The 23,145-nt window shown below is 40.2% G+C and overlaps 1 non-coding gene across 1 annotated transcript; it reads left to right on the top strand.

Moving 5' to 3' along the window:
• The first annotated feature begins 6,416 nt into the window (after positions 1-6,416).
• LOC112753545 (small nucleolar RNA R71) lies at positions 6,417-6,524 on the top strand. The gene has a single exon (XR_003177929.1). It is a non-coding gene; the product is annotated as a small nucleolar RNA R71 (small nucleolar RNA).
• Positions 6,525-23,145: the final 16,621 nt, after the last annotated feature.

The following is a 23,145-nucleotide window of genomic DNA, read 5'->3' on the forward strand; positions in this document are numbered from 1 at the left end:
TTTTAGATTTCTTTGTTGAGGGCTTTACTGCAGTTGAAGAGGGTTCTGCACTAATGCTCTCTTGGTTCCTCTTCTTGCTGGTTGTTTAGGAGTAGCTTTCTCCTTTCCTTTCTTGGTGGCCATCCTGAAAAGGAAAGAGAAAGTAAATTAAATTCAAAGAGATAGAGCAAGGAAGAGGGCGGGAAAAGTGGTAAATCAATGCACAATAAAGAAGAACGACGTTAACACATGGTCATGACTACATGTGAAAAGTTCATCAATGAAAATATAGCAAGTGCATGTGGGACAATTAAATGCAAGGGGTTTATTGGCATGCAGGCAAAGGCAAATGAGTAGCATAGATCAAGCATTCATGTCCAAGTTAGATTACCAAGTCTTTCAAGCTAACAATTTATTTGTAATAATAATTATATAATAAATAAAATAAAAAGGGTTTTGTGAAAAGCAAGCATTGAAAAGTAGAATAAAGTAGAAAAAATGCTTAATGCTATATGGGCCTTTTCACAACACATAGCATGCATGATGGTTATTGAAAGCATGAATTTGAACATGCAAGCATCCCTTGAAAAAGTAATATATAATGTCAAACAAATTTATAACAATCCACAAGCATATAATGAGAAATAATGACTCACGATAAGAGTTTTAGTAACAGCAAAATAAAAGGAAAAAAAGAAAAGGAAAATATGATAATGAGGTAAAAACGAAAAGAAAGAAGAACTTTATAAAAAAATAAGAAGAAAAAAAAGTAAGAGGGAAGAGAAAAAAAAAAAAACCTTGTTAATGGGGGTGAGAGAGAAAGTGTGGGAAAAAAAAAAAAGAAAAAAGAAAAGGGGGGAAGAAATAAGGAGGAAAAGAGAAAATAGGATTTAGGGAAGAAAAAGAAAAAAAGATAATGGAAATAGGAAAATTGGCGTGCAAGCGACGCGTCGCGTGAGGCACGCGGATCGCGCAACTGCATTGAAACTGATTGACGCAGTCGCGCCGGTCACGCGCCGTCACGTGACCCGTTTTTTAGGCTAATGCGCAGGAGGGCAGCCTCGCACTCGCACAACTCTCTGTTTAAAATCATATTAGTGCCCAAAATTGGGTGACGCGAATTGCGTGGGGGCATGTGATCGCCGTGAGTGGGCTTTTAGAAGGATATGACGCCGTCGCGTCGCTCACGCAGCCGCGTGGAAGGATTATGCGCTAAGCACCAATCCAGCACCACTCTAGCACAACTTTTCGGTTGTGCACCCCTTGTACGTCGAAATCCAGGTCACGTGGCCACGTGGAGCATGCAGTCGCGTGGGAGGCTAATATTCCCATTCGACGCGGACGCATCAGCGACGCGGTCGCGTGGGATGATTTGTGCCATTGGCACACCTCCAGCCATGCCTCCTGCGTGACTCTCTGGTTGTTTATTATTTTCTCCTATCTCCTTGCGACGCAGACGTGTCAATGATGCGGTCGCGTCGCGGAACTTTTTTTTTAAATAAAAAGTAGCAAATGCAGATCAGCACGAAATGTACTAAAAAGAGAAGAGTTATTGAATAAGAAATATAAAAGTAAAGAAAAAGAATGATACAATTACCATTGGTGAGTTGGTTCTACCCACCTAGCACTTGCTTTAACGTCCGTAAGTTGGACGCTCCACTTAGCTCAGTCTTCGGCTATGTGGGGATCTCCAAGAGGAAGATCTGAGCTCCTTGTTTTCTATCAGCTGCTTCGCCAGGTACAGCTTTAAACGAGTCCATTAAACCTTGATAAGTTCAGAGCTTGAAGGATGGCTTAGGTGATAAACTCCGTAACGGTTCGGCCTTCTCTACTCCTGTATGGAACCTTCCCATCTGATTCTCAACTTGCACTGGCATGAGCCTCAGTCGAGATTTGTAAAGGAGGATTAAATCCCCAGGTTGGAACATCTTTCCTCCTGAGCCACTGATCATGTGCAGCTATCATCTTCCCTTGTATAGTCTTGAGTTCTCATAAGCTTCCAGGCGAAGGCTTTCCAATTCTTGTAGTGCAATTTTCTTTCAACTCGGCTTCCTCAATTTCCCATGTTGCACTCCTTTACTGCCCAAAAGGCGTTTGTGCTCTACTTCAACAGGGAGATGACAAGCCTTTCCATAAACTAAGCGGAAAGGACTCATCCTAATGGGTGTTTTTGTATGCGGTTCTGTACAGCCCAAAGTGAATCTTGTAGCCTGGTGCTCCAGTCTCTTCTATGAGGTTTGACTTCTTCTGCAAGATACGCTTTATCTCTCTGTTTGACCACCTCGGCTTGCCCATTAGTCTGAGGGTGGTAGGCTGTTGCAACTTTATGAATATATCCACATGTTTCTTCATTAATCCTGTTAGTCTCCTGTTACCAAAAAATGGGTGCCTTGAATCGCTCACAATTGCTCATGGTGACCAAAGCGACAAATAATATGGGTTTCTCACAAAGTCGAAACAACAGTGTTAGCATCATCAGTGCGGGGTAGAAAATTGCTTCACCCAAATTGGAAACGTAATCTACAGCTAACAATTATATAAAAAAATAACCATTTAGAATTTGGAAATGGACCCATGAAGTCCAATGCCCAAACATAAAAAATTTCACAGAAAAGGCATAATTTGTTGAGGCATCTCATCCCTCCTGGATATATTACCAAATTTCTGGCATGGAACAAGATCTAAACAAAATTCAGCAGCGTCTCTAAAGGAGCCACCAGAATCCACAGTCTAGATTTCGGCAGCCTTTGAGGGCCAAATGTCCTACTAGAATATGAACAGGCCATAAGATGACATGGAATTCTGATTGAGGCACACACCGTCTATTACCTGTCAGCGCCACATCTCCAAAATATGGTCATCCCAATATATATTTAGACTCGCTTTTCAACTTGTCTCTTTGATGCTTAGAAAAGTTTGGAGGAAAGGTGCGGCTAACTAGATAATTAGCTACAGGTGCATACTAAGGGACTATCTCAGATACTGCCTGCAGGTTATCAAATGGGAAATTATCAGCTATAGGAGTGGGGGTCATCTGTAATGTGCTTAAGGCGACTCAAGTGATCTGCCACTAGATTCTGGTTACCACTTCTATCCTTAATTTCCAAATCAAATTCTTGTAATAGCAGTATCCAACGTATAAGCCTTGGTTTGGATTCCTTTTTAGCTAATAAATACTTTAAAGCTGCGTGGTCTGAACACACTACTACTTTAGTACCAAGTAAATAGGCTCGGAATTTATCCAGAGCAAAAACAATAGCAAGAAGCTCTTTCTCAGTGGTAGTGTAATTAGACTGAGCGGCATCTAAAGTTTTAGACGTATAAGCAATAACAAAAGGATCCTTACCTTCACGTTGAGCCAATGCTGCTCCTACGGCATGGTTGGAAGCATCACACATTATTTCAAATGGTTGTCTCCAGTCTGGTCCTCTCACAATTGGAGCTTGAGTCAGGGCGGTCTTCAGCTTATCAAATGCTTGTTTGTAATTTTCATTGAACTTAAACTCAATATCTTTCTGCAGTAGTCTGGATAAGGGAAGTGCTACCTTACTGAAGTCCTTAATGAATCTCCTGTAAAAACCTGCATGGCCAAGAAATAAACGGACTTCCCTCATAGAAGAGGGGTAAGGTAAATTAGAAATGACATCCACCTTTGCTGGATCTACAGAAATGCCAGTATTAGACACAACATGTCCTAGTACAATACTTTGTTTTACCATAAAGTGACATTTCTCAAATTTAATACAAGGTTTGTTACTGACACATCTATCTAATACTCTAGATAATCCATCTAAGCAAAGGCTAAAGGAATCTCCATATACACTAAAATCATCCATAAAAATCTCCATATAGTCCTCAATAAGATTAGAGAAAAGACTCATTATGCACCTCTGAAAAGTAGCTGGTGCATTGCATAAGCAAAGGACATTCTCTTGTAAGCATAAGTCCCAAAAAGACATGTAAAAGTGGTCTTTTCCTGATCCTCATGAGCTATATGAATTTGGAAATAACCTGTATACCCATCTTAAAAACAATAATGTGGTTTACTTGACAGGCGATCCAGCATTTGATCAATGAAGGAAGAGGATAGTGATCCTTGCGGGGTTGCTTGGTTGAGGCGTCTGTAGGTCAATGCAGACCCTCCAGGATTCTGAACTCTGGTTGTCAGGAGCTCTCCATGCTCATTCTTTACTGTAGTGACTCCAGACTCTTTTGGCACCACTTGTACTGGGCTCACCCATCACTGTCTGAGATGGGATAGATGATATCTGCCTCTAGTAGTCTGGTCACCTCCTTTTTGACAACCTCTAAGATAGTGGGATTCAGTCTTCTCTGGGGTTGACGGACAGGTCTTGCTCCCACTTCTAAAAATATTCTATGCTCACAGACTTGATGGTTAATGCCTACTATGTCTGCCAAACTCCAACCAATTGCCTTCTTGTGCCTCCTCAGCACACTAAGTAACTGCTCTTCTTGTTGAGAAAGTAAAGTTCCCTTGCAATGATAACTGGAAACCTCTGCCCGTCTTCAAGGTAAGCATATTGAGGTGTGGAGGAAGGGGTTTTAATTCTAACTTCTGATCATGGTCAGGCTCTGGGTTGTCTGGAGCTGGTAACAATGGCAAAGCACTGTCATTGTCCTCTGAGAATGTCCCCACACTTGGACCTTGTCCTGTGTGCTTCTCTTCAAATTCCTCCTGATGGACTTCAGCTACGGTTTCATCTATAATGTCACACTTGAGGATAGAGTGATCCTCCGGAGGATGCTTCATAACTCCATTCAGATTGAAGATCACTATTTGGCCATCTATTTCAAAAGAGTATGTTCCTGAAAAAGCATCTAATTTAAACTTTGAGGTTTTCAAGAATGGCCTTCCGAGTAGGATTGATGATGGCGTGTCTGAGTTATTTTGGGGCATTTCCAGGATATAAAAATCAGTGTAATAATGCTTTTATATGCTAACACAGAATGAGCTGCCGACCTTTTAAGGGGGGAAGCCTCAAAATATCATATATAGACAAAGGCATTATACTCACATATGCTCCTAAATCACACATGCAATCAGAAAATACTACACCACCAATAGTACAATTAACCATACAAGGACCTGGGTCACTACACTTTTCAAGTAAACCACCCATTAAAGCAGATATAGAACTCCCTAAAGGAATAGTTTCTAATTCATTAATTTTGTCCTTATGTATACATAAATCTTTTAGAACTTTGCATACTTAGGTACCTGTTGAATAACATCAAATAGAGGAACGGTTACCTCAACCTTTTTAAATATCTCTACCATTTTGGATCAGGTTCCAGCTGCTTCCTAGGCTTCCTTTCAAGTCGTGGAAATGGAATAGGAGTGGTGTCTTCTGCAGTGTCTGTGCCTTTTGATGCTTCCTCCTGTGGTTGAACTTCTTTTTTTTCAGCTATGTCCTGTATGTCATCTTCCTCTTCACATCTTCTATTTCCACTACCTCTTCAGCTGAGGTGTGTTCTGTGGGCTTGGCTCCTCCTGTTTCCTCTCCTGCAGTGTGGTTTCGGACCTTAGGGTGATGGCATTAATACCACCCTTGGGATTGGGTAATGGTTGAGAGGGAATTCCACTGGAGCTCAAAGGTTGGTTATTGGAGTTATTCATTGATCCAATCTGGGAGACAAGAGCTTGCAAAGTAACGTTCAGACCATTCAGATGGCATTAATGTTATTTCTATGGTCTGTTGTCTCCGATCAATAGAGTGTAGTAAGTCACCATTTGCAGAAGAAGAACGATAGGTAATTTGAGAGGTCTGCTGTTGGGTATCTGTGGTCCTTGGGATTGCCTCAAGTGAGGTGCTCTGTAAGGCTGGTACTGGTTCTACTTCCTGTTGTTCTTATTATTCCACCTCTAATTTCCCTGATTATCTCTGCCTCCTCTGTTGTTATTGTCCCTCCAATTCTGGTTAGAATTGTCTTGCCATCTATGGTTGTAATTACCACTTTGATTGTACCCTTGGTTGAGGCGGTCATAGAAGTTATGAGTGGCTGCCACGGTGTTGTCTTCCTGCTGGAGCTGCGGACACTCATCAGTAAAATGGCTATAATCTGCACAGACTCTACAAACTCTTTGTGGACTAACTATTGGTTTTGCTGTGGAGGAGAAGGTTGAGCTTGCTGAACTTGTTGTTGGTTCAATTGCATCTGCTTCAGCAAGTTGGTCATTTCACAGATACTCTGAGTTAAAGCAGCAACTTTTTGCTAGAGGATACTTCTGCAACGGCTTTTGCACGGCCTTATTTCTGCCTGTGATTCCTAGTAGATTCAGCTAAGTCGCTGATCAACTGCCCTGCCTCATTAGTGGTCTTGTACTTTTTCATAGACCCATTGCTAGCACTTTCCAATGTGGTCTTATCTTGGGGCTTCATGCCCTGTGTGACGTAGCCGAGTAACACTATCTTGTCAATCATATGGTGGGGGAAAGCTTCCAGAAGATTATTGAAGCGCTCCCAGTACTCATAGAGAGTTTCAGAATCATCCTGAACAATCATGGAAATGTCTTTCCTCAGTTTATCAGTAACTTCAGCTGGAAAGAACTTTTCCAAAAATTCTCTTCTGAGTGTATCCCAGTTGGATACAGTTGCAGCGGGTTGAGTGTAGTCCCACTCTCTTGCCTTTCCCTCAAGATAAAATGGGAAGGCTTTCAGTAAAATTGAAGTTTCATCTGCACCATCACGCCTGACAGTAGAACAGGCTGCTTGAAAATCTCTCAGGTGTTTGATAGGCTCTTGAGCAGGTAAGCCATGAAACTTGGGCATCAAATTGAGCAGTGCGGTCTTTATTTCAAAGTCTGTAGCCATCGCTGGATGATGCGCTTGAAACGGTTGCATTGTAAAATTAGGGGCTCCAGCCTCCTGGATAGTAACTCTCCTAGGTGCTGCCATGTCACCTATACGTAAATCAACCGAATCAGTAGAACGGGGGCTGGTTTCTTCCTCAAATGACGTTTCAGATCCGCCCTCAGAGAGGACTAACCGATGCCGAGCTTGCCTTATTTGTGAAATAGTTCTTTCAATCTCAGGATCGAATACTGGCATGCTTGGATCAGGAAGTGAATGCGTCATCTAGCGAAAGAAACAAGCAGTTCATAGTAGCAAAATAAAATAAAATGCAAATAAATAAAATCCAATCAATAACTTTAGCACTCTATTGCAACTCCCCGGCAACGGTGCCAAAAATTGATGGTGGCAGAAATTGGCGAGTTAAGAATTGTTATAAGATATGCGTTGCAAGTATAGTTCTCAACCAAACAAAAATCCGCTTATCAATTTAAAAAGGGTGTCACAGAAATTAAAGTCAAAATACTGGGAGTATGAATCCCAAGTCGTCTCCCAACGAGTTGCAGGAAAGTGTGCTATTTTATTAATCAGATGGTTTTCAAAAAAGATTTGAGTTGAATGACAGGAAATTAAATCAGAGAATTAATGTAATTTAAATAAAAGCCTTGACTGGGAGTAGATTAGTTGGAAGCCCTATTCTTGTTGCAATACTTTCAAGATTAATTGATAATTGGGGGTTGTTCTGTTTAGCTATCCCTTACTAGGTAAGGGAAAGTCAAACAAGTTGGAATGCTGTTTCTATTCACAAGTCCCAGTCCGCTTACTTGGAAGGAATAGCGTTAGTGATTAGAGAGCAATGCAAAAATAAACCCAATTACAATTTCTCCCTTGAGCACTCCAACTCAAGGATTCCTTTCAATCAACTCCCCATCAAGTTAGGGAATTACTCGCTCATTGTGAATGTGGAATTCATAACATAGGAAAGAGAAATAAAGGAAGACATGAAAAATAAAACTCAAAGGAATTAATTAAAAATAAAAATAAGTCTTGTATTAATAAATTCTCAAATAATCCAACAGTAAGATTGAAATAAATTAAAGGACATGGAAGAGTAAAGCCAAGTAAAGAAAACGAATTAGAATGACGAATTCTTGATGAGGTAATAACTCTTCTCAAATCCCAATGCAAAAATCAATGAAATAATAAATCCTAAGAACTATGAATGTGTAGAGAGAAAAAAAACCTAGAGGAGAGGAAAACTAGATCTGAAAAACTAAAACTATCTAGAATGAATGTTGTTGTTGGTTTCTGCATGTTCTCTGGCTCTAGTCTGCTTTTCTGAGCCAAAAACTGGGTCAAAATAGGGCCCGAAATCGCCCCCAGTGATTCTGCAGATTATGCAGATCGCGCACGTCACGCGATCGCGTCATTCGGCGTTTTACTTCTCCACGCGGACGCGTCGTCCATGCCTCCGCGTCAGTCGTGCTATTCCATGCCGCGCGGTCGCATCATCCATGCGGCCGCGTCACTGCGATTTCCTCTCTTTCGCGCGGTCGCTTGAGCCATGCGGCCGCGTCACTTCTCGCTGGTCATCTCCTTAATTTCTTGTGTTCCTTCTATTTTTTGCAAGCTTCCTTTCCAATCTCCAACTCATTCGTGCCCTATAAAGCCTGAAACACTTAACACACAGATCACGACATTGAATGGAATAAAGAAGAATTAAAATATATAATTAAAAGTATCTAGGAAGCAAATTTTCAATCATGTAATAACTTTAGGAAGGGAATATAAATGCATGCTAATTTAATGAATAAGTGGATAAAGATCATGATAAAACCACACAATTAAACACAATATAAACCATAAAATAGTGGTTTATTAGTGTTGCTTCTAAAATAGTGGTTTATCAGAAAAGGGACAGAAAACCAAGTGGCTGATCATCTATCCTGGATAGAACCAGTAGAAGGGGCGTCCTTTCCCTCTATTGAGATCTCTGAAACCTTTCCGGATGAGCATTTGTTTGCCATTCAGGAAACACCATGGTTTGCAGACATTGTAAACTATAAAGCTGCAAGATTCATACCTAAGTAGTACAGCAGGCAACAAAAGAAAAAATTAATTACTGATGCAAAGTACTACTTGTGGGATGAACCCTATCTCTTTAAGATATGTGCAGACGGAATAATCCATAGGTGTGTGCCTAGAGAAGAAGCACAGAAGATCTTATGGCATTGCCATGGGTCACAATATGGAGGCCATTTCGGAGGTGAGCGAACAGCCACCAAGGTCCTCCAATGTGGCTTCTACTGGCCTACCCTCTATAGAGATTCTCGAGAGTTTGTACGTAACTTTGATAGTTGCCAGAGAGCTGGTAATCTGCCTCATGGTTACGCCATGCCTCAACAAGGAATCTTGGAGATTGAGTTGTTTGATGTATGGGGTATCGACTTCATGGGGCCTTTCCCACCATCATACTCAAACACTTATATTCTGGTGGCAGTCGACTATGTATCCAAATGGGTAGAGGCCGTTGCCACACCCACTAATGATACTAAGACAGTGCTGAAGTTCCTCCAGAAACATATCTTCAGCAGATTTGGTGTCCCTAGAGCACTAATCAGTGATGGGGGCACTCACTTCTTCAACAAACAGCTTTACTCTGCTATGGTCCGGTATGGAATTAGCCACAAGGTGGCAACTCCATATCATCCACAGACAAATGAACAAGCTGAAGTCTCTAATAGAGAACTAAAAAGAATCCTCGAATGGACTGTAAGTACCCGTAGAAAGGATTGGGCGAGAAGCTTAGATGATGCTCTGTGGGCTTACAGAACAGCATTCAAGACTCCTATAGGGACCTCTCCATACCAGCTTGTGTATGGTAAGGCCTGTCATCTGCCCGTGGAACTGGAGCATAAGGCCTACTGGGCAACCAGATTCCTAAACTTTGATGCCAAATTAGCTGGAGAAAAAGATTACTCCAGCTGAATGAGCTAGAGGAATTCAGACTCACGGCTTTCAAAAATGCCAAGCTTTACAAAGAGAAAGCAAAAAAGTGGCATGATAGAAAGCTGTCATCTAGAGTGTTTGAACTAGGACAGAAGGTTCTGTTGTTTAACTCTAGGCTCAGGCTATTCCCCGGGAACTGAAATCCCGGTGGAGGGGACCATATGTGATTACAAATGTGTCACCATATGGCTTTGTAGAGCTTCAAGACATTGATTCTAATAAGAATTTCATTGTTAATGGACAGGGAATCAAGTATTATCTTGAAGGCAATGTTGAGCAAGAGTGCTCAAGGCTGAGGTTAGATTAAAAGCTCAGCAAGGTCCAGCTAAAGACAATAAAGAAGCGCTTGCTGGGAGGCAACCCAGCCATTGGCAAAACTTTTTTTCTATTTATTTTTAATTATACAAGTTTAATATAAATAATCTTCAAGGTAAAGAATCAATTGCATAAGTTCACAGGGGTGCAGAAGGATTCAGAATACAAAACAGGGAAAAGGAGCTCACTGGCAAAAAAACGCCAATAAGAGGTATATTTGGGCGTTAAACGCCCAAAAGAAGCATCTACTAGGCGTTTAACACCAGTAATGATACCTTTATGGGCATTAAATGCCAGAATGGGTACCATTCTGGGCGTTTAACGCCATACTTGCAGCATCCTGGGCGTTCAGAAAAACGCCCAGTGACGAAAGATTTCTGGCGTTTAACGCCAGCCAAAAGCAACAGCTGGGCGTTAAACGCCCAAAAGAGGCTACAGATGGGCGTTAAACGCCCAAAACAAGCAGTAGTTGGGCGTTTAACGCCAGGATTGTGGAGGGGAGGAAGTTTTTGTTCCTAACTTGAATTTTTTTCAAAATTTCATATTTCAATCCATTTTTCTTGCATAAACATGTTCCCATATTTTCATTGTTCAAACTTTTTTCCAAAAATTTTAAAAATATCTTAATCCTAAAATTAAATCTTTCTCAATTCTTCTTCAACCTCTTCTCAAATCTTTCTCAAAACAAATCTATCTTTTTCAAATTTTTTTCAAACTCATCAATATCTTTTTCAAATCTTCACAATATTTTTAAAAAAATAAATCTATCTTTTTCAAATATCTTACATATCTTTTTAATTTTAAATTACATCTTTCCCTATCATACTTATTTTTTCCAAATCACATTTTCTATCATATCTTTTTCAAAAATTTTCGAAAACCCACCCCCTTCCCTTTAAATCCTCGTTTGGCCCCCCTCTCCTCCACAATTCGAACTTGGCTCTCCCTCTATCCCTCTCTTTTCCTTTTTTTTGCTTGAGGACAAGCAAACCTCTAAGTTTGGTGTGTTTATCCATGATCACTAAGCCAATACCCACCAAGATCATGGCTCCTAAGGGAAAACAAACCACCTCAAGAGGCAAGAAAGAGAATATTCCAAAACCACTTTGGAATCAAGGGAAGTTCTTAACCAAAGAACATTCAGACCATTACTACAAAATAATGGGTCTAAGGTCAGTGATCCCGGAAGTTAAATTCGATTTGAAAGAAGACGAATATCCAAAGATCCAAGAGCAAATTTGAAACAGGAGCTGGGAAATCATAGCTAATCCTGAGACAAAGGTGGGAAGAAACATGGTTCAGGAATTCTACTCTAATCTGTGGCAGACAGACAGGCAGAGAATAGCTGGAACCGCATTCTATGACTATCGAACTCTGGTTAGAGGGAAGATTGTTCACACCCACCCTGACAAAATAAGGGAGATCCTCAAGCTGCCTCAACTGCAAGATGACCCGGACTCCTTTAATAGGAGAATGATGAGACCAAACAAGAGCTTGGACAAAATTCTAGAGGACATACGCCTCCCTGGAGCCAAATAGACAACCAACACAACGGGTATCCCAAACCAACTCAAGAGAGGAGATCTCAAACTAGTCGCCAGAGGCTGGCTGGACTTCATTGGGTGTTCTATACTGCCCACTAGCAACCGCTCTGAAGTCACCATCATAAGAGCAGTGATGATTCATTGCATTATGTTGGAAAAAGAAGTGGAAGTTCATCAGCTAATTTCTTGTGACCTTTACACAATTGCAAACAAGAACTCCAAAGATGCCAAATTGGCTTATCCAAGCTTAATCTCTCTGCTATGTAAAGATGCTGGGGTAAAAATAGGAGTAGATGAGTATATCCCAGTTGAGCAACCAATCACCAAAAAGTCAATAGAAGGACAAGTGCAGGACGACCCCATCAAGAGGAGAGAACAGGAGTTCCTCCCGGAAATTCCTCAATTTGAATACTGGGGACACCTAGAAGCATCTATCACCAAGTTACAAGAAGCTATGGATCAACTGAAGGAAGAACAGCAAAATTAAAACAGCATGCTCTGCATACTGCTTAGGGAACAAGAAGAGCAAGGGCGCAAACTTAAGGAACTAAAGCGCCAGAAGCTATCTCTTGAAGGACCAAGCACCCCACAGACTAAAGAGGCATCTACCTTCCAAAATAAAGGTTGTTGAGTCCTAACTCTGTGAAAACCTTTTATCTATTTTAAAAGTACATAAGTATTAGAATTAGAGTCATCTGTCTTTATATCTTTAATGTCCTTTCTTTTATTACTAATTGTCTGCTTTTCATGCCTATTTTACATTATTTCTATTAAATAATAAATAAAGATTAGAGTCTATGCCTTAAAGTTATGAATGTCCTATGAATCCATCACCTTAATTACAAAAGAACAAGAAGTACATGATTTCGAATTCATCCTTGAAATTAGTTTAATTATTTTGATGTGGTGACAATACTTTTTGTTCTCTGAATGAATGCATGAACAGTACATATGTCTTTTGAAGAATAATGAAAACGGAGAAATATTATTTGATCATTTGAAAAATCATAAAATTGATTCTTGAAGCAAGAAAAAGCAGTGAATAAACAAGGCTTGAAAAAAAAAAAGAGAGAGAAAGAAAAAGAAAAAGCAAGCAGAAAAAGCCAATAGCCCTTAAAACCAAAAGGCAAGGGTAATAAAAAGGATCCAAGGCTTTGAGAATCAGTGGATAGGAGGGCCCAAAGGAAGAAAATTCTGGCCTAAGTGGCTAAACCAAGCTGTCCCTAACCATGTGCTTGTTGCGTGAAGGTGTCAAGTTAAAAGCTTGAGACTGAGCGGTTAAAGTCGAGGTCCAAAGCAAAAACAGTGTGTGATTAAGAACCCTGGACACCTCTAATTGGAGACTTTAGCAAAGCTGAGTCACAATCTAAAAAGGTTCACCCAATTATGTGTCTGTGGCATTTATGTATTCGGTGGTAATACTGGAAAACAAAGTGCTTAGGGCCACGGCCAAGACTCATAAAGTAGCTGTGTTCAAGAATCAATATACTGAACTAGGAAAATCAATAACACTATCTGAATTCTGAGTTCCTATAGATGCCAATCATTCTGAACTTCAAGGGATAAAGTGAGATGCCAAAACTGTTCAGAGGCAAAAAGCTACTAGTCCCGCTCATTTAATTGGAGCTAAGTTTCATTGATATTTTGGAGTTTATGGTATATTCTCTTCTTTTTATCCTATTTGATTTTCAGTTGCTTGGGGATAAGCAACAATTTAAGTTTAGTGTTGTGATGAGCGGATAATTTATACGCTTTTTGGCATTGCTTTTAGGTAGTTTTTAGTATGATTTAGTTAAGTTTTTACTATATTCTTATTATTTTTTATTCAAAATTCACATTTTTGGACTTTACTATGAGTTTGTGTATTTTTCTGTGATTTCAGGTATTTTCTGGCTGAAATTGAGGGACCTAAGCAAAATCTGATTCAGAGGCTGAAAAAGGACTACAGATGCTGTTGGATTCTGACCTCCCTGCACTCGAGATGGATTTTCTGGAGCTACAGAGACCCAAATGGCACGCTCTTAATTGCGTTGGAAACGACGTAAACGGGTGTTCAACGCCAGTTCCATGTTACATTCTGGCGTTAAACGCCAGAAACAGGTTACAAGTTGGAGTTAAACACCCAAAACAGGCTACAACCTGGCGTTTACCTCCAGAAACAGCCTAGGCACGTGTAAAGCTCAAGTCTCAGCCCCAGCACACACCAAGTGGGCCCCGGAAGTGGATTTCTGCACTATCTATCGTAGTTTACTCATTTTCTGTAAACCTAGGGTACTAGTTTAGTATTTAAACAACTTTTAGAGATTTATTATGTATCTCATAACATTTTTACACGTTTCACATTGTATTTCTGATGGCATGAGTCTCTGAACCCCATGATTGGGGGTGAGGAGCTCTGCTGTGTTTCGATGAATTAAAGCAATTACTACTGTTTTTCATTCAATCACGCTTGTTTCTATTCTAAGATATTCACTCGCACTTCACCCTGATGAATGTGATGATCCGTGACACTCATCATCATTCTCACCTATGAACGTGTGCCTGACAACCACCTCCGTTCTATCTGCACCAGCTTGAGTGTGTATCTCTTAGCCTCCTGGTTCATGATTAGAATCTTCATGGTATAGGCTAGAATTATTGGCGGCCATTCCTGAGATCCGGAAAGTCTAAACCTTTTCTGTGCTATTCCGAGTAGGATCTCGGAAGGGATAACTGTGACGTGCTTCAAACTCGCGAGTGTTGGGCATAGTGACAGATGCAAAAGAATCAATTGATTCTATTCCAACATGAGTGAGAACCGACATATGATTAGCCATGTGGTGACATCGTATTTAGACCATTTTCAATGAGAGGATGAATGGTAGCCATTGACAACGGTGATCCACCAACATACAGCTTGCCATGGAAGGAGATCTGCATGCGTGAAGAAGAAGACAGTAAGAAAATAGAGATACAGAAGACAGAGCATCTCCAAAATCTCAATCTGTTTTCCACTACTGCATAACAAGTAACCTTTATTTCATGTTATTTAGTTTTCATAAACAAAAGTAATTTTTATTTTTAATCTCCTGACTAAGATTTACAAGATAACCATAGATTGCTTCAAGCCAACAATCTCCGTGGGATCAACCTTTACTCACGTAATGTATTACTTGGACGACCCAGTGCACTTGCTGGTTAGTGGTACGAGTTGTGAAAAGTGTGATTTACAATTCGTGCACCACCTACAGAGATAAGGGCAGTTCCCTTGAGGATAAGATGACCTCACCAAAAGATAAGATAAGATAACTATCTTATCTTCAGAAAGGTCACTCCTCATCATTATAAATACACTGAAGCACCCAGGTATAACTCATACTCTGATTCTACTAAAAACCTACTTAATACCCTTGCTAACTTAAGCATCGGAGTCCCTTGCAGGTACCACCACCCTCCAGTGACGAAGGATCAGCATCACCGACAAGTCTAACAAATCGGACACGGCGGCTCCGGCCACCACCCACAAGTCGGACACATCATCACCGACTAGTACGGAGGATCTTGTCCGAGATTGATCTACAGTTTCAGGTAACCCTCGGAGCACTTCTCTTTTTACATGCTTTATTTGTCGTCATTCTCATCACTTTCATCCTTGCATGCTTTCCTTTTGTGCAAAGTTTCGATTTTGTTGAACTTCTTTGAAAAAGGCTGAAACTTTCTTTGGTGATTCCTATGTGCTCTTGTTTTTTGATAGTTACCGTCCTTTTATCTTTGTTGTTTGTATGAAGAAATGCTGGTACTTAGGTTGAAACTCCTTGTATTCTCTTTTGTTTTAGAGGGTTAGGGATCTGATTTTTGCGTCATTTTTCTTTTCTGGGTGCTGCTCCATTGTTGCCTCTAAAGGGTGCCCCTGGGTTTTTGGTGTTGATCTTCCGTTCTCTGCGAGTCCTGGGGTTCCCTTTTGCTGCCATATCTGACACTTGTTGATTGTTTCTTTGTCATTCTCTTACTGTCCGTGTTGTTTGGTAGTGACCTCTTTTCTTTTTCTTACTGGAGGTGTAATTGCTATATGTCTACCTGTAGGAATATTGTCGAGATGTCCAAAAAAATCTCTGCTGGTATGGCCGACTGGCTGGACTCTATAGTCCTGATGTGTGTTACTGTGACCCATCCGGAGTACTGTGAGAGGCTTAGGAGGTTCCATAGGATTGTAGCAATAGGGACGATGAAAAGAATTATGAGCTGTTATCGCCCGACCCTGAGGAGAGGGTTTGTTTCCCTCCCTTGACTTAGGAAGAACGCCCCTTCTTCTATGCTTATGACTATTTCTTTAGTCAGCTGAATATCACCATCCCTTTTACTGCTTTTGAAACCGACTTCTTATGGACTTGTAATGTGGCCCCTTCCCAGCTTCATCCGAACTCTTGGGCTTTCATTAAGATTTTTCATCTGTTGTGACAAGAGCTGGGTGTTCGACCTACCATATCTCTCTTCCTTTACCTGTTTGTGTTGACCAAGCTTGGAGTAGCCAAGAAAAAGGCTTCTTGGATCTCATTCCGAGATACCCAGGGAAAAAAGGTGTTTTCTATGTTTGATGAGACTTTTTGGGATTTTAAGAACTATTACTTTAAGGCCCGAGCTGTCGAGAATGCCCGACCTTTTCTTTTAGATAAGAATGATGAGCCAACCTTTCCCTTATGTTGGCAAAAAGATATAGTAGCTCCCAAGTATTCTTGGGAGAGTTTGGATGAAGTAGAACAAGCCTTTGTGGGTGTTCTAGAGGAGCACTGGGGGGAACCTCCTCATTTAGACACAAAGGGATTTCTAGGAGATCCCTCCCTCCTCTGTGCCGAATTAGGTAGTGTTCCGACTTCTTCCAGATAGTTTTCTTCTATTGTTTTCCTTTCTATTATTGTAACTTGTTTTCCTGGCTTCTTTTTCAGAGATGGTGAAGTCTTCAGACTCCATGAAGGCCTTACGGAGGGCCAAAAAGGCAACAGCTGCCCAAAAGTTGACAGAAAAGATCTCGGGGGAAGGGTCTTCTCAAGTGTCCCGGAAGAAGCCGACTTCTAACTCTCAGGGCCCGAGAAAGATCATACCGACCCCTAGAGTTCAAGTTGTTCCATCTGATCTGTCTCAGGCGACTTCTGGCCATGCCTCCTCTCCTAATGCTGCTAATCTGCCTCCTAAGTGCCAAAAAACTGTTGGGATGTATAATCTTGATGACAAAGAATATGATGGTGTGGCCTTTGCGACTGAATTGATTGTTCCCCATGGTGTGGCTAAGTTGGAGATTGATGTGGAGAAAGAGAAGGAGCGTGATACTAGTGCAGAGGCAGCTGCTAACTTGGCTGAGAAGGCTGCAAAAGAGTATAAGGAGAGCTATACCCGGACCTAAGGCGAGTTACTAGAAACTAAGGAGAGGCTTCAATCTGCCCAAGATGATTATGCCGAGCTTCAGGGGTACATGCTGAATAGTATGACTGATATGTTTGAGATTTTGAAGGCTCAGGTCCGAGTTATTGCTCCCGATGCCGATCTCTCCTTGTTCAGCATGGATAATGTGGTGGAGGATGGCAAGATTGTGCCTACCCCTGACGATGATGATGTGGGTCCTCCTCTTGTGCCACCAGCCAAAGCCTTGGCAGCTTCAGCTTCTTCCATTCCTTCAGAGGTCGACCCTCCAGAGTTTGAGCTTGATGTGCAGATTCTGAATGGGCCGGATGGACTTGTTAATGCTACCCCGATCTCGACTATGCCTCATTCTCCCCCTGCCAAGGATGTTGCTACTGGGGCGAATTTGGATCCCCTATGACTTTTTATGATTGTGTACTGTTATAGTCTGACTTTTGGACTTTGAACTTGTTTATGTTTTTGTAGTTGACTCTTTTGACATTTGGTTGCTTCTCAGCAACTTTTTTTTTGAAAAACAAACACTTTAAACTATGGGGCTGCCTTTTAGGTGACTGATGAGCGGATAATTTATACGCTTTTTGGCATTGTTTTTAGTATGTTTTTAGTAGGATCTAGTTACTTTTAGGGATGTTTTCATTAGTTTTTATGTTAAATTCACATTTCTGGACTTTACTATGAGTTTGTGTGTTTTTCTGTGATTTCAGGTATTTTCTGGCTGAAATTGAGGGACTTAAGCAAAAATCAGATTCAGAGGTTGAAAAAGGACTGCTGATGCTGTTGGATTCTGACCTCCCTGCACTCAAAGTGGATTTTCTGGAGCTACAGAACTCGAAATGGCGCGCTTCCAATTGCGTTGGAAAGTACACATCCAGGGCTTTCCAGCAATATATAATAGTCCATACTTTGGCCAAGAATTGACGACGTAAACTGGCGATCCACGTCAGCCTTCTGCCCAAATCTGGCGTCCAGCGCCAGAAAAGGATCCAAAACCAGAGTTGAACGCCCAAACTGGCACAGAAACTGGCGTTCAACTCCACAAATGGCCTCTGCACGTGCTACACTCAAGCTCAGCCCAAACACACACCAAGTGGGCCCCGGAAGTGGATTTATGCATCAATTACTTACTCATGTAAACCCTAGTGACTAGTTTATTATAAATAGGACCTCTTACTATTGTATTAGGCATCCTGGATTGTATTTGGATCCTGTGATCACGTTTTGGGGGCTGGCCATCTCGGCCATGCCTGGACCTTCACTTATGTAATTTTAACGGTAGAGTTTCTACACTCCATAGATTAAGGTGTGGAGCTCTGCTGTTCCTCAAAGATTAATGCAAAGTACTACTGTTTTCTATTCAATTCTTCTTATTTCGCTTCTAAGATATCCATTCGCACCCAAGAACGTGATGAAGGTGATGATTATATGTGACGCTCATCATCCTTCTCCCTTATGAACGCGTGCCTGACAAACACTTCTGTTCTACATGAATTAAGCTAGAATGAATGTCTCTTAGATCTCCTAACCAGAATCTTCGTGGCGTAAGCTAGAATGATGGCGGCATTCAAGAGAATCCGGAAGGTCTAAACCTTGTCTGTGGTATTCTGAGTAGGATTCTATGATTGAATGACTGTGACGAGCTTCAAACTCGCGAGTGCTGGGCGTTAGTGACAGACGCAAAAGGAGGGTGAATCCTATTCCAGCATGATCGAGAACCGACAGATGAATAGCCGTGCCGTGACAGGGTGCGTGAGCATATTATTCACTGAGAGGAAGGGATGTAGCCACTGACAACGGTGATGCCCTTGCATAAAGCCAGCCATGGAAAGGAGTAAGACTGATTGGATGAAGATAGCAGGAAAGCAGAGGTTCAGAGGAACGAAAAGCATCTTCATTCGCTCATCTGAAATTCCTACCAATGATTTACATAAGTATCTCTACCCCTATTTTATTATATTAAATTCGAAAACACCATTATCACTTTATATCTGCCTAACTGAGATTTACAAGGTGAGCATAGCTTGCTTCATACCAACAATCTCCGTGGGATTCGACCCTTACTCACGTAAGGTATTACTTGGACGACCCAGTGCACTTGCTGGTTAGTTGTATCGAAGTTGTGACAATTATGAATTAAGATTAGAGCATCAAGCTTTGGAGCCATTACCAGGATTTGTTCGAGCCTGGAGATCACAATTTCGTGCACCACGTTTTTGGCGCCGTTGCCGGGGATTGTTCGAGTTTGGACAACTGACGGTTCATCTTGTTGCTCAGATTGGGTAACTTTCTTTTTGTTTTCTTTTCCAAAAGTTTTCAAAAATCTTTCAAAAACTCTTCTTTTGTTTTCGAAAAAAATGTTTTCAAAAATTTTATTCAAAATTTTTTAAGAATGAATTCTAGTGTTTCATGAAGCATGTAAAGCCTGGCTGGCTGTAAAGCCATGTCTAAATTTATTTGGACTGAGGCTTGCAATTTGTTATCAAGAGCAATATACTTTCATGTTAAATGCTGAAGCTTGGCTGGCCATTGGCCATGTCTAGTGTTTTGGACTGAAGCTTTCTTTGAAAGCTTGGCTGGCTAGTGAGCCATGTCTAATTCCTGGACTGAAGCTTTAGACTAAGAATGCAAGATTCCTGGAATTCATATTAAAAATTTTGGAATCCTTGTTTTCCTTTTTCATATAATTTTCGAAAAAAAAAATCCTAAAAAATAAGAAAATCATAAAAATCAAAAAAATATTTTTATGTTTCTTGTTTGAGTCTTGAGTCACATTATAAGTTTGGTGTCAATTGCATATGCATCTTGCATTTTTCAAAAATTCATGCATTCATAGTGTTCTTCATGATCTTCAAGTTGTTCTTGGTGAGTCTTCTTGTATGATCTTGATGATTTTTTGTTTTGTGTCTTTTCATGTTTATCATATGCATTCTTGAATTCTTAGTGCCTAAGCATTAAAGAATTCTAAGTTTGGTGTCTTGCATGTTTTCTTTGCATTAAAAATTTTTCAAAAATATGTTCTTGATGTTCATCATGACATTCAAAGTGTTCTTGGTGTTCATCTTGACATTCATAGCATTCTTGCATGCATCACATGTTTTGATCTAAAAATTTCATGCATTGCATTTTTTTTGTGTTTTTCTCTCTCATCATAAAAATTCAAAAATCAAAAAAATATCTTTCCCTTTTTCTCTCATCAAATTCGAAAATTTGGATTGACTTTTTCAAAAATTTTTAAAATCAAATTGTTTCTCATGAGTCAAATCAAATTTTCAATTTGAAAATCTTATCTTTTTCAAAATCTTTTTCAAAAATCAAATCTTTTTCAAAATTCTTAGTTATTTTCGAAAATTCTAAAAATATTTTTCAAAAATCTTTTTCTTATTTTTATATAAAATTTTCGAAAATAACTAATCAATTAATGTTTTGATTCAAAAAATTTGAAGTTTGTTACTTGCTTGTCAAGAAAGATTCAAACTTTAAGTTCTAGAATCATATCTTATGATTTCTTATGAATCAAGTCATTAATTGAGATTTTAAAAATCAAATCTTTTTCAAAAACTAATTTCTATCATATCTTTTCAAAAATATCTTCTCATCTTATCTTTTTCAAAAATATCTTTTCAAAATATCTTTTCTAACTTCCTAACTTCCTATCTTTTCAAAATTTGTTTCAACTAACTAACTAACTTTTTGTTTGTTTCTTAACTTTTTCAAAACCACCTAACTAACTCTCTCTCTCTCATTTTCGAAAATATCTCTTCCCTTTTTCAAAATTTCTTTTTAATTTATTAATTATTTTAATTTTTAAAACTTAATTTTTGAAAATTACTAACAAATTTTCAAAAACCAATTTTCAAAAATCACTAACTCCTTTTCAAAAATAATTTTCGAAAATTCCCTCCTTCTCTCTCATCCTATTCTATTTATTCATTCATTAACTAACATCTCTTCCTCACATCATCACCAAATTCGAACCCCCTCTTCTATCTGTGTTCGAATTTCTTCTTCTTTTCTTCTACTAACAATAAGGATCCTCTTTACTGTGACATAGAGGATTCCTCTTCTTTTCTTTTTCTCTTCTCTTTCTTATGAGCAGGGACAGAGAAAAAGGTATTCTTGTTGAAGCTGATCCAGAACCTGAAAGGACTCTGAAGAGAAAATTAAGAGAAGCTAAATTACAACAATCCAGAGACAACTTGATTGAAAATTTCGAACAAGTAAAGGAGATGGCAGCCGAACCCAACAACAATGCAAGGAAGATGCTTGGTGACTTCACTGCACCTAATTCCAATTTACATGGAAGAAGCATCTCCATTCCTGCCATTGGAGCAAACAACTTTGAGCTGAAACCTCAGTTAGTTTCTCTGATGCAGCAGAACTGCAAGTTTCATGGACTTCCATCTGAAGATCCTTTTCAGTTCTTAACTGAATTCTTGCAGATATGTGATACTGTTAAGACTAATGGAGTAGATCCTGAAGTCTACAGGCTCATGCTTTTCCCTTTTGCTGTAAGAGACAGAGCTAGATTATGGTTGGATTCTCAACCCAAAGACAGCCTGAACTCTTAGGATAAGCTGGTCACGGCTTTCTTAGCCAAGTACTTTCCTCCTCAAAAGCTGAGCAAGCTTAGAGCTGATGTTCAAACCTTCAGACAAAAAGAAGGTGAATCTCTCTATGAAGCTTGGGAAAGATACAAACAGTTGACCAAAAAGTGTCCTTCTGACATGCTTTCAGAATGGACCATCCTGGATATATTCTATGATGGTCTGTCTGAGTTATCTAAGATGTCATTAGATACTTCTGCAGGTGGATCCATTCATCTAAAGAAAACGCCTGCAGAAGCTCAAGAACTCGTTGACATGGTTGCTAATAACCAGTTCATGTACACTTCTGAAAGGAATCCTGTGATTAATGGGACGCCTATGAAGAAGGGAGTTCTTGAGGTTGATACTCTGAATGCCATATTGGCTCAGAACAAAATATTGACTCAGCAAGTCAATATGATCTCTCAGAGTCTGCATGGAATGTAAGCTGCATCCAACAGTACTCAAGAGGCTTCTCCTGAAGAAGAAGCTTATGATCCTGAGAACCCTGCAATAGCAGAGGTGAATTACTTAGGTGAACCTTATGGAAACACCTATAACTCATCATGGAGAAATCATCCAAATTTCTCATGGAAGGATCAAAAGCCTCAACAAGGCTTTAATAATGGTGGAAGAAACAGGTTTAGCAATAGCAAACCTTTTCCATCATCCACTCAGCAACAGACAGAGAACTCTGAACAAAATGCTTCTAATTTAGCAAATCTAGTCTCTGATCTATCTAAGGCCACTGTAAGTTTCATGAATGAAACAAGGTCTTCCATTAGAAATCTGGAAGCACAAGTGGGCCAGCTGAGTAAAAGGATCACTGAAATCCCTCCTAGTACTCTCCCAAGCAATACAGAAGAGAACCCAAAAGGAGAGTGCAAGGCCATTGACATAAGCGCCATGGCCGAACCTCTGAGGAGAGGAGAGGACGTGAATCCCAAGGAGGAGGACCTCCTAGGATGTCCAGTGATCAATAAGGAGCTTCCCTCTGGGGAACCAAAGGACTCTGAGGCTCATCTAGAGACCATAGAGATTCCATTGAACCTCCTTATACCCTTCATGAAGCTGAATGTCAAATTGTTTGGCATTGATGCTTGGGAAGTTGAACCTCCCTTGTTCATCAATGAACTAAGTGATCTGGATCAACTGACATTGCCTCAGAAGAGACAGGATCCTGGAAAGTTTATAATACCCTGTACCATAGGCACCATGATCTTTAAAGCTCTGTGTGACCTTGGTTCAGGAATAAACCTCATGCCCCTCTCTGTAATAGAGAAACTGGGAATCTATGGGGTGCAAGCTGCTAAAATCTCACTAGAGATGGCAGACAGCTCAAGAAGACAGGCTTATGGACAAGTAGAAGATGTATTAGTAAAGGTTGAGGGCCTTTACATACCTACTGATTTCATAGTCCTGGATACTGGAAAGGAAGAGGATGAATCCATCATCCTAGGAAGACCTTTCCTGGCCACAGCAAGAGCTGTGATTGATGTTGACAGAGGTGAA

This window comes from Arachis hypogaea, chromosome 15 (assembly GCF_003086295.3).
Source record: "Arachis hypogaea cultivar Tifrunner chromosome 15, arahy.Tifrunner.gnm2.J5K5, whole genome shotgun sequence".
Classification (NCBI taxonomy): Eukaryota; Viridiplantae; Streptophyta; class Magnoliopsida; order Fabales; family Fabaceae; genus Arachis; species Arachis hypogaea.